The sequence below is a fragment of the Benincasa hispida genome, chromosome 2 (assembly GCF_027475165.1).
Source record: "Benincasa hispida cultivar pf3 chromosome 2, pf3_genome.v1.1, whole genome shotgun sequence".
NCBI lineage: Eukaryota > Viridiplantae > Streptophyta > Magnoliopsida > Cucurbitales > Cucurbitaceae > Benincasa > Benincasa hispida.
Window position 1 is genome coordinate 21,256,841 of NC_143479.1, and position 10,253 is coordinate 21,267,093.

Sequence of the window (10,253 nt, forward strand, 5' to 3'; positions counted from 1 at the left end):
CCACAGTTTTGGAAGAAATAGAAAATCCTTGTATGTGAGAAATAAGAATGTCAAGGAATAATTTATTCTTAGACAAATGGTTGAAAACTATGAAAAAACATAAAATTTAGATGCATGTGTCAATCTTCATGCAGAAAACTATGCAACCAAATGACCCCTAATAGAAATAAAATAGAGAGGTAGAGTAACACTCCAAAGAGGAAAAAATGTAACAAAATACTAATTCATAGGGGGACAAAAATTTAGAGAAGAAAATTCAATAGAGATAATAAGAATTCAAAGATAAAGAAATAAAGTTATAGATATACGGGGGATTTTCAAAAATAGAAAAATAAGGAAAAACTAATTACACAAAATAACAAAATTTAATTTTCTTTGATAGAGGATAATAGAGTTTTTAGAAGTATATTAGTATTTATCAGTGATTGAAACTCATAGAAATCTATCATTGATACTATGTGATAGACGTTGATAGTCAGTATTATTATTATTATTATTTTCTTTCTATTTCTATAAATAGTTTGACGTTTTTTTATCTGTGAAAATTTCTCTAGTTATATTATAATTTTTTTTTCAAAGAATGATTTATGGAGAATAATTTTATAGAGAGAAAAAATTCAGGAGAGAGGGAGAATAAATTTCAAGAGCATAGAGTTAGAGATAAAAATAAATAGAGTTAAAAACTGTCAGACAAAACGAATAAGTGGAAAATGAACTTAAAACAAAAGAATAAAATTAGAGATAAACATCATAAAACTTCTAGAGATAAAACTAGTGGCAAATTCACAATCATCGAGTGATTTTATCATTATTACCAAACATCATTATTTTAGAAGAAAATTAATACCCTACGTCTCAAAAGTAAAAATTACTCACAAATATATTCTTAGTTGTCCAACCCCATACTTTGCAACATATTAAACTCGTCCTTTTTCTTTTTCTAAAATATTTTCAAATTTTTTTTACCGTTACAAAAATGAAACATAATACACTGAAAAAGATAGACATAACTGAAGATACATAACAAATATCATACTATGTTTAAAAATCTTTCATCAATAATGAATGTGGAATGTGGAGGCATCAACATTTCTTCCACTCCCCAACCAGAGGAGTTCATTATATAAGTAGAGTCCCTTCCCATGCAAAGGGCATAGCAAAATTAAAAAAAAAAAACTAAAAACCAAAGGCAAAGGGAGAATTAGTTAAACCATATTAACACAATGGCAGAGAATAAGCAACCAGTGGCTATAATTGGGGCTGGAATTAGTGGCCTAATTGCTTGCAAATTTGTAGCTCAAAAGGGGTTACACCCTGTAGTTTACGAGGCCAAAGACGGTATCGGTGGGGTATGGGCTCGAACCATCAATTCAACCAAACTCCAAAATCACAAAAGTACTTACGAATTTTGTGACTTTCCTTGGCCTTCTTCTGTTCAATCTGACTATCCTTCTCATCAAGAAGTGCTCGACTATCTCCATTCTTATGCCGTTCATTTTGATCTCCTTCACTTTATCAACTTCAATTCTCGTGTTTTTAGCATCGATTATGATATCGATGGAGGTGAAACGACGAGTTACTCGTATGAGCTTTGGGGAGGAAACGGCCTCCCCTTTGCTAAGGAACCTAGATGGATCCTTGAAGTTCAAAACACTAAAAATAATACTGTTCAGGGTGCTGATTCCTTCCCTCGTCTTTGTTTTTCTTTTTAGTCTTTAGGTTTAGTGGTGATTTATATCGTCTTATTCTTCCATTATATACTAGTTCGAACAATATTTTTGTGTAAGGTTTTACCTACTATTGTGTATCTTAATCCAATCCCACATGAAAAAAACTAAAATAATAAATATATATTTTTGAGAAAATAAAAGTGAGAGTGAGATAATTTCAATGTTGTTGCTAATATTTATGAAAAGTACATTAAAGTAAATTTCTCTATAACTAAATAACATAAAATAACCTCAAACTTTTGTATTTATTACAAAAATATCATTATTCTCTCAAACATTACAATACATTATCTTTTCATCTTTTGTAAATATTTCAAAACTATTCTTAAAATTTTCTAAAAAGAGCATTAGAATTTTGGATCAGATTTGGAACAGGCGTAGTGGTGCCAATATATATATTTTGATCTTTCCATAAATATTTTAGAAAAACTACCATTGAAATAAAAATAATCGTATAAAGTCTTGTTTTTCATTTTAGATGGTTGTCACTCCATAATTCAGATTCTAAATTTTGTCCAAGTAAGAATTCTACTCTAAGAATAGTATTGAAACATTTATGAAAGGTCAAAAATAATGTGACAAGGACTGCAGGTTCATCGAGCTGGGTTTGTGATATTGTGCATGGGAAATACAGTGGGATGCCATACATACCAGAGTTCCCACCAAATGAAGGCCAAGAAGTGTTTCATGGGAAAGTGCTTATTCAATGGATTACGCTACCGTCACCAAAAACAACATGGGAGTTAACTCAGTCAACCAATTAGTTAAGGGCAAACGGATTGCAGTCGTTGGATCTCTCAAATCAGCCATGGACATAGCCATGGAATGTGCTGAAGCTAATGGTGAAATTAAATCAAACTACTTTTTTTTTATGGTTTGATTTTACACGTTTAAATACAATTTTCATATTTGATTTTGTATTATTAAAATCACGTTTCGAGGTATTTTTTTAATATGACAAAATTGATTTTTGACCTTTACAAAATTTACTTCCCAACATGTCCTTAAATATGACCGAAAATATTACTAATGGAAGTGAGAGATTGCAGGACCGGAAAAGCCATGCACGTTGGTTGTAAGAAATCCACATTGGCTGACTCCTTCTGACCAAGCATGGGGTGTCGATATAGGTCTTTTGTATAATAGTCGATTTTCTGAACTATTGGTCCATAAACCTGGTGAGAACTTCTTATTTAGCATCATCGCCACCTTACTTACCCCAATGGTAAGAATACACAAACCCTCTCTCTCTATATATATATTGTATATATTCTCTTGGATAAATTACTGAGGGCATCAACCTCTCCCAACATGGATGAGTGGATTTAAATGTATAAAAGAACTATTAAAATTATTGTGTTTGTATTGAATGCATCTCTTTTAAACTTTAAAAGTGTTTAAAAGTCGTTCTTTAATGTTATGCATAATAAATTTAAAACATGTTTAATAGATATCTAAACTTTCAATTTTGTGTCTGATCATTGAAATTTCAAATTTGTGTTTAATAATAAGTTAAGTTAAAATATCCTTAAATTATGGGGTTAATTATTTTCAATCATACTTCCGAATTTTGAAAAGTATCATACTAATTAACATTGAAGTATGAAGTTTTTTTCAAAATATACTTTTAAGGTTTTGTCGTTAAATTCATGAAGAAAAAGATTTGTTAGGCATTTATGTGTTTAAGTGAACAAATATGAATGTATAGGAAAGTAAATTTTGGAGGTAGGGATGTTAGTTTAAGATCATAAACGACTGGAGTTGAAATATGCGTTCTTTTAATTTTTAGATTTTGTTCACATAAGTAAATATAAACTTTTTCAGCTTTAAATTTATTGACAAAACCTATTAATGTTATCTCGAAACAATATTCAAACTTCTAAAGTTTAAGAGTAGAATTGGAACCATACTATGATATGTCTTTTTAATTCCATGAAACAATTTTTAAAGTTATTTAGACTATAAAAAATTTTGATTGTTTAAAAAAGTATTAGAAATCTAATCATTAAAAAAAAGGTCGACAGTGAATTAGATACATTCTAAAATTTAAACAACTTTAATTAGGGTGAGATCATTTTCAAATTCCATTACTGGTACTTGGTCATCTCTTCTTATTCTGATTGGTTAATTCAAATGAGAGGGAGAGTGTGATTGCTCTTAAATTATCTTGAAATTATTTGTTTAAAATAATATTAAAACAAATAAATAAAAGGTTATAGATCAGTGTTCAAATAGTAGTCACTCCAATTAATTAATTAGAGATTAACTACCACAAAATTTCAAAAGAAAAATAAGCAATTGGCTACACCGTCTTCATGCAACATTAACCAGGACATGTTTAATAGTGGTTTTAGAAATAATGATTTTAACAAAATTGATTTACTAGTGGTGTCTTTTGTTAAAAGTGATTTTCATACACTCATCTTAACGTTGGTTCTACATTTATTAAATTGGTTTTAGTACAATCAAAAGTGAATTTCAATTCTTTGTACATGTTTGGGATTGACTCATAAAATAATTATTTTAAGCTAAATTATTTAATTATGATTAGTTTTGTAAAAATGTAATAAACCATGATAATATTTAGTTCCATACTTATATATAAGTGATTTAATTTAGAGAAAAATCTTTTTAGTTCCTGAGTTTTTTTAAAAATGTGTAAGTTTGGTCTTAGAATTTTTAAAACATACCTTTTTAGTCTCCGAGTTTTTTAGATTAAGTACATTTAGTCCCTAAATTTTTAAAAAGTACCTTTTTAATTTTTTGAATTTTTAAAAATAGGTTTAATAGGTCCCGACAGTAATTTCTTATTGTTTTAAATGAGAAAAATAATTTTTAAAAAATTATCTCTTCTCTCTAAAATTATTTTTAATAATGATTTTTGTAATTCAAATTGTCATATAATTATGTAAAAAATATTTAATAGACCTTTTAAACCTATTCTTAACAACTTGAGAAATTAAAAGGTACATTTTGAAAATTCAAGGATAAAAAAACCTATTCTAGAACACTTGGGGACTAAAATAATACTTTAAAAACTTAGGAACCAAACACACCTATTCTTTGAACTCGATGACTAAAATATAGTTTTCCCTTTAATTTGATTAAACATATTTTTAAATGATTAATGGTTTTCAAAGGTATTTAGTAAGAAAAGCAATATATTTGAGATTGAAAAAGATTAGAGGGTGGTAGACAAAAAATTATAAAGAGAGAAATAAAAATTTAAGGGAGAAAAAGTTTAAAAAGAAAAAATAGAGACAAAGGAGAAATTTATGAGTGGAAAAATGATTTTTTCCCAAAAAAAAAAAAAATAGAATAGAGATAAAAGAGAAAATTAGGGAGAGGGTAAAAATGGAGAGAAATAAAGTTACATATTGATAAAAAAAAATTTAAAAAAATCACTCATTTGAAATAAAGTTTAGGACAAAATAAATTTAAATCTCTAAGACAAAGTAAAGTGAAATGAGACGAAAATTGTTTAATATGAAATAGTAGTCTTTTCGGAAAGAAAATCATTCATAAGTCACAATCACCTACGATGTGGGTGAATTTTTCAGAGATGGGGTATATCAAAATTTGTGGAGAGCTACCTACGATGGAAACTTCCATTAAAGAAACATGGAATGCTACCAAAACATAGCTTTTTCGTAGAGGCCTCTTCATGCCAAGTTGCAACCATCCCTGAAAATTTCTACAAAAGAGTGGAAGAAGGAAGCATCGTCTTAAGAAAATCCAATTCCTTCACCTTCTCCAAACAAGGACTCATCATCGACGACGACCCCATTGAACCTGTCGAAGCTGACCTCGTCATTCTCGCCACCGGATACAAAGGGAATGAAAAGCTCAAAACCATGTTCAAATCTACCACTTTCCAAAAATACATCTCCACCTCCCCAACCTCCATCATGCCTCTATACAGGTAAAACATAATAAGTTCAACAAACATGTTTGAGAGTAGTCTTGAAAATATTAGGGTGTGGAAACATAATTTTGAAAAAAATGATAAAGGAAAAAAGAGAAAATTGTAATCATGTTTTTAGATATGTGTTTAGTAGTAGATTCAAAAATTAAAATTAAAAATGTGTTTGATAATATGTTTATAATCCATAAAAATAATTATAGTGACTCACTGAATATTAGATTGAGTATAAACTTTATAAACTTTATTATTTTTTATTATTATATAATTAATAATTTAAATTAACAAAAAAGGATAGATTTTATAACCTAAAATACTATATTATTTAATGGTTTTATTCTTTTTAATATAATTTTACATTTAAAAATTTCAAACTCAAAATCTAAATACACTGAAAATATGAAATTACAGTTTTAGAATTTGCATTGCATGGATCATATAATCCGAAAATAGTTTTTGAATACAAAGTTCATACTAATTACCAAACACATATTCATTGATCTGAAAACATAAAATAGAATCTGAATTAATTGCATACCAAACAGTCGCTTTTAATTTTCTCCTAAACCGTGAGTGCAGACAGGTGATTCAACCAAGGATTCCACGACTTGCGGTGATCGGGTATGCGGAGGGGATATCGGACTTGTTTAGCTCAGACATGAGATGCCAATGGCTAGTACATGTGCTTGATGGAAGCTTTAAGTTGCCAACTATAAAAGAAATGGAGGAGGAGATAAGGTTGTGGGAGATGAATATGAAGGAATATGCAGGGGAATACTTTTGGAGGTCTTGTGTTGGAATCAACAATATTTGGTACAATGATCAGCTTTGCAAGGATATGGGACGTAAATACTTGAGGAAGAAGACCATTTTGGATGAGTTTTTTCAACCTTATCTGCCTTCTGATTATGCAACTCTCAGCTACGAGAAAAAATGCAACTAAATATTCCATAACTCTTTATCTAAAATAAAATAAGATAAATAATAATAAGAAGAAGACGACGACATGATTTCTCTTATTATCCTTTCCTTTATGCATTATTCTCTCTCTATTTAGAATAAATTAGTCGAATGAGTCGTTAAATTATTGTAACTGATAGTTCTATATTGTTGGATGTATGAGAGAGAAATGTTAAATATGTATCTTGAATTTATTGTCAAATTTTAAATATGTACATGCAATCTTTCTTATCATAAGGCAAGACAATCACATTGTTGTGGACTTATTTTACTACCAACCTCTATATATATATATATACATACATATAGCTAAGGATAAATTTATCACAGGCTCAAGAGACTCGATCTCCACTCAACATCATTTTATATCAGTATAAAACAAAGTTATTTATTAATTATCAAAGTGGTCATCTGACACATAGGACGAAGCTCCAATCCTTCCTCATTTGGCTCAAAAGTTTGAATCTTTTTGCATGCAATTCTTTTAAATTATTTTCTTTTTTGTGCTACTGTTATATTGCCCATGACAATATATTTAATGGTGCAGTAAATTAAAATATATCGGATAAAATTATTTTTAAGGATTAAATTACAAGTTTAGTCTTTAAATTTTAAAACTTACATTTATTTGGTCTATGAACTTTAAAATGCTTATAAACTTAAAATTTTAATTTATGTGTATTAAGTCTTAGACTTTCAATTTTGTACCTAATAAATATCTGAACTTTCAAGTTTGTGTTTAATAGAGTAATAGGTCATTAGTTGTTCAATAATTTTTGAAATTTTACTACTAAATACAACATTGAAAGTTTAAATTTCATTAGACAAAAATTAAAATTTAAATCAATAGATCAACTATCTTTTCTTAAAAAAACAATCATATATGACAAACCGTATCAAATATGAAATTGGAAGTTTAGATGTCTATTAGACATTTTTTAAGTTCATCTATATCTATACTATATTAAAAAGGACAATGATCGGAGAATGTTTACATTTTCCTTTTGTCCTAATATTTTTTACTAATGTCTATTTTGTCCTCATAATTGTTTAAACTCTTTTGGAAAAAATGGAAATTACGTAGGGGCAAATCATATAAAATCAAATTGGTGGGTAGAAAAAATTGACTTTCCATTTCAAAAGCAAACTAAAAAAACATAAATCTTCTAGGACGTGTTTGTTTCAATGTTTGGGATAGGATGAATTAGGCATCCCAAACCCAACCCTTGTTTAGGATAAGGATCTAGGAAGCACCCATTTCTCCTGGGTTTGAATAGTAAACGCTATTCAAATCCATGAGTTACTTTTTTTTTTTCCTAATTTAATATAGGAAGTTCGTCGACCAACTTCTGAAGACCACTTCTGATGATCGCCGCTGGCCAACTCCGACTACCACCTCTGGTGACCGCCGCCAGCCAACCTTCGACCACCCATTCCGGCTACCACTTCCGACAACTTCCACCGACAAATATTTTTTTTAAGTCATTCCAAAGATGCCCTTTGTTTAATTAAAATAATATTTTTAAAAATACACTCTCTTTCTTCTAATTATTTTTTCTTTTGGAGCTTTTTTAATTATTATTATTATATTATATTATATTATTTTTAATTCCTTCTCTTCCCATCTTTGTTTAAAATTAATGTTTCCTTCATTTTAGGAGATCTCATTTATTTTCTATTTTTTCTAATTAAAAATCGATCACCTATCTACGAGATCTTAAGTATATGTCGAATATACTGGTAATATAATGAAAAATGTAAATATATATTGCACATATCTTGGTTTATTCTTTGGCATGTTTATAAATATACTTAAAAATATAAATCTACATCATATATATTGTTCGATATATAAGATAAAATATTATACAAATTGTATTGATCATGCACTTATTAAATATACACTGATTTATTTATAGAAAATTAAAATATTTGCGTGTTATATATATCAAATATAGCTTATTTTATCTTTCAAAGTTTCTTGTCGATTCTTACTTTCATTTATGAGGGCAAAATTTTTGAATTCTTGGAGATATTTTACTTATTTGTATTAGTTTTAAAAAAATCTATTTTGGAAAGTTCTAACCACAAAAAATTTTCCTTACATGTTGATAGAGCTAAAAAAGTAAATTGGGTCATATTTTTGTATAAATTAATAGCTCATTAGACTACAGTTGTATAATTAAGTACATTTATTTAGGTTATATGTATAGAAAGTCCTAATTTAATTTAAAATTTTCATCTTTTTTATTGGTCAATTGAACTAGCTCCAAAATTTAGAATTATTGTTTAAACGTAAAGGATTAAAATATTAGTAACAACTTAGTGCCAAATACAAATTAAAACTCAAACTTTATGATATTTTTAGGGAAATTGCATTGTATGTCAAATACATTTAAGAAACCGAAGCCGTGACTTCAACTTTTTTGTAATTACAAATGTGACAATCACATAGCAATCACATAGTAATCACGTAACAATCACATAGAAATCAGATAACAATCAAATTTTTAGACGAAATTTTTTTGACATGTTTGTAAAATAGCAAAACCTAGGGATACATGCCCAGTTTTCAATTTTTTTTAATTAAAGTTGCAATTGCCATTTTTTTTATTCCTCAAATATAATTTGATTAATAAAATTATAAATTTTCAATTATTGAATTTAAGACTAAAATACTAGTTTATTTTAATTTGAAGTTAGCTTGTTACGATAAAAAAAAAAAAAAAGAAAAAAAAAAAAAAAAAAAAAAAAAAAAAAAAAAAGATCATTTTCATATTAGTTAAAGTGACAAAAGTCTATGAAAATTTATCTCAAGACTTAGTAAAATAAAAATATCAAATTATAAAAATAATAAATTAAATAAAACTATAATTTTAGTCATTCTCTATTTCAATTTTTTTTTAAAACAAATATTCTTCTAAATCTTTTAGTTTATTTTAAACTTAACTATATTAAAATAATTAAGATGACAAGTTTGAACTAATCTACAAGCTAAGCACTGACTAAACACAAGAAAATATTTCACAAACTCAAGATTTATGAATTTACACTTCATTCCTAGGCTTTCGAAGCCTACACTCAAAACACAGGTTTCTTAAACCCAAAATTTACAAACATGTACTCCAAACACAGTTTTCTTAAACTCAAGCTACCTAAACCTTCCAGCTTAAATTTCATGCTTAACATTCTCAAGCTTAAGATTCCAAACTTGCACACCAAACGCCTCCTTCTTGTACTATAAAGATGTGATCTACTTATAAATACTCATTTTCAACAAAACTCTTCAATTGATAATCTCCAATACCAATTTTCAATTTCCACATTCAAAATTTAAGTTTTAAAGGAAATAGGCACTTTGAGAATCTCACATTTCTTAGAGTTGGCAGTGAGACCTCACTTTTATACTCCCACCTTAGGTTGTGGGTTTGGGCCCCAAGGGGTATGCATATTTTAGAGGGAGTGAGGAGATATGCAAATGTGGGTACGGTGGACATCCCATACAAGTGCGTTGCCATCCGTCCTTACAGGGTGAGGTGCGTGTTTGTGATTATTTTTTTATTAAAAAATTACTATTTTAGTCTTTAATTTTTAAATTTTTTTTAAAAAATCTTGTCAATAGCTCCCTATACGTGTCGCGA

General features: G+C 28.1%; 1 pseudogene across 1 annotated transcript; it reads left to right on the plus strand.

Annotated features, from left to right (window-relative positions):
* Nucleotides 1-1,044: 1,044 nt before the first annotated feature.
* On the plus strand, nucleotides 1,045-6,878 carry LOC120069253 (putative flavin-containing monooxygenase 1; annotated as a pseudogene). Its single transcript, XR_016527779.1, has 5 exons — nucleotides 1,045-1,674; nucleotides 2,314-2,572; nucleotides 2,780-2,955; nucleotides 5,291-5,652; nucleotides 6,232-6,878. The product of XR_016527779.1 is annotated as a putative flavin-containing monooxygenase 1 (transcript).
* Nucleotides 6,879-10,253: the final 3,375 nt, after the last annotated feature.